Source organism: Octopus bimaculoides, chromosome 12 (genome assembly GCF_001194135.2).
Source record: "Octopus bimaculoides isolate UCB-OBI-ISO-001 chromosome 12, ASM119413v2, whole genome shotgun sequence".
NCBI classification, from domain to species: domain Eukaryota; kingdom Metazoa; phylum Mollusca; class Cephalopoda; order Octopoda; family Octopodidae; genus Octopus; species Octopus bimaculoides.
In genome coordinates this window covers 55,906,401-55,909,340 of record NC_068992.1, presented here as the reverse complement: position 1 = coordinate 55,909,340, position 2,940 = coordinate 55,906,401, and positions in this window count along the sequence as shown.

The window sequence follows — 2,940 nt, the reverse complement described above, 5'->3', positions numbered from 1 at the left end:
ATATATATATATATATATATATATATGTATATATATATGTATATATATATGTATATATATATATGTGTGGAGCACTTAGCCTGTGCAGGCAAGTAGTGGTGTTGTCAGTTTTTCCTGTCAACAAATCGTCCTGTCACTTCTCTCATTCCTCCACACAAAGCTGATGTACATTCATATGTATGTTTGTATATATGTATGTATGTATATATGTATGTATGTATATATGTATGTGTGCGTGTGTGCACGTGCGCATGTGCTTCTCTCTACATATCTACACCTTGACACCACTTGAGAATAGCGGTGATGTGTGTTTATTTTCGTCATAAACAATTAGTCCCTCTGATTGGTGGTTTCAACATGCAAAAGCATTTAGACTAAAGAGTACCTTACTTTAAAAAAATAAGTACTGGCTGGGATGTTATTAGGAAGGTTATCCAACTGAAGAATACTGCCTCAAGAAATTTCATCATGCAGTGTTATCAAAGGAAGGTTAACGGAGAATATAGTCTTTGTGTGTGGCAAATGTGCAGGTACAATAAGCACTAAAACTATACAGACAGCAGGTTCCCTCAAATGCTTTGGTGGATCATTAGCTTCTGTTACCTAAAGAAGCAAGTTAACAGTGGGGGAGGGAGTTCTGAACGTGTAGTTGCTAGGATAAGAACTGATTGGGCAAAGTCCACAGAGCTTCTGACTTTGTTGGTAACTAAGGGCGTCTCCTTCAGAGTGAAAGACAGATTGTATGATGCCTTTGTATGTACAGCTATGTTACATAGCAGTGAAACATGGGCTTTGACTAAAGTACAGTGGACTTGTGAAGGCTTGAAAGAAATGAAGCTAGCATGCTCTGCTGGATAGGTAATGTCAGTGTGCATGCATGACAGAGCATAAATGATTTAAGAGGAAAACTGGGTATAAGAGGCATCAGATGTTGTGTGCAAGAGAGAAGACTGCATTGGTTTGGTCATGTGATGTGTATGAACGAGAACAGCTGCATAAGGAAGTGCTGAGCTCTAATTGTAGAGGATACTTGTGGAAGGGGTAAACCCAGGAAGATGTGGGATGAAGTGGTGAGAAAGGATCTTCAGACACTGGGCCTCACTGTGGAAATGACAAGGGGCTGAAGGATGTGGCGATTTGCTGTGCTTGATAAGACATGTCAAGCTAAGTAAAATTGATGTCTTCCACACATACAGACTTGTCCTTTCAGGTACCGATGCCACTTAAGAAGCACTTGTGATGGTGCTGCGTTAACACACTCATGCTGGTGCTGCATAAATGCATCCATGATGGTGACACGTAGAAAGCTCCCAGTACCCTCTGTTAAGTGGTTGGCATTAGGAAGGGCATCCAGCCATAGAAACCATGTCACAACAGACCACATATGATGGGACTGAACCCGGAACCATGTGGTTGGGAAGCAAGCTTCTTAACACACAACCACGCCTGCACCTATATATATATATATAAATATATACCACAAAAAGAATGTATACAAGTGTACATTAATATGTATCACAAAAATTTTATATATAGCACAGGTGCTGAGTAACAATTCTCAAGTATGTAGCATCCAGATAGAGGGAAGGTTCATTGAAACAAATGGATGATGATGATGATAATCATCATCATCACCATCATCATCATCATCATCATCACTGCCACCATTGCTTCTGTGGTTTCTATCCCTCCCAGCAGCAACAACAGCATAACCTCCATCAACTTTGTTGCTTCCACTATTGCCGCAGCTGCCACCACCACCACCACCACCACAAGCATATTGTTGTCATCGTCGTTGTCGTCATCATAGTTGTTGCGGTTGTCGTCGTTGCCGTCGTCGCTGCCATCATCATCAGCATCAGCATCACTTTTTCTGCTGCCACCATCACCACCACTACCACCACCACTATTATCAGCAACAACAACAATGGCACCAGCAGCCAATGTGTGCAGTGAAATGCTTCAGTAACCTTCATCCTCATGTTTTTTCCTTTTCTCTCTTTGTTCTCAATTTAACCCAAACATCTGCAATATTCTTTTGTTTCAAAGTTGTGTTCATTCTAATTTTGGTTCATATCTTTCTGATTGTTTCAACCTTATTCTTTTTTTGTTGCAAGACATTCCTCACCATTCTTTGGTACATATTCTTTGACCCGTTCTTTCCAACCAATGCTGTACATTAGAGATGATGAATGAAAATTGCTTCATTTGACAAGAAATTTTATATTGATCACTTCATTTTTTTCTCTCAAATCTCAAGAAAGCCGCTAAAAGGTCATATGTAGTTACATATAATCTTCTTTTATTCTGTAGATGTTGGTTAAGAGATGTTCAGGTTGATGAAGATCAATCACATCAATCTCATCAGTCAGAAGATGGGCCTGAAAATATCAAATTGCCACCCCCATCTTCCAACTACTGCATCAAAAATACATGTATGATATCCTCCCATGTAGTATACAATATGATATCATGTGGTATAATATACTACCATGTAGTATACAATATGCTATCATGTGGTATCATATACTATCATGTAGTATATGCATTCATGTAGTATAATATACTATCATGTAGTATATGCATTCATGTAGTATAATATTCTATACAAAATATGTATAACATATTATCATGTATTATAAGATGCTATCATGCTGTATGATATGCCATCATGCAGAATATGCTACAATGTAGTATGATATGCTATTATGTAGTTTGATATGCCATCATGTACTATAATGGCGATCTCTGATGAGTGCAGGGTTACATAATCGAACTGTTACATAACACTCCGTTGAACCCCTAATGCGAAACTGATTGGTAAAATTGGCTGTAGGGGATATATAATACTGTACTTTCAATGCTGGCTCTAATCTCTATGGAAAATTTGTAACTTTAAAAAGTGGCTTACATATATACATATATATATATATATATATA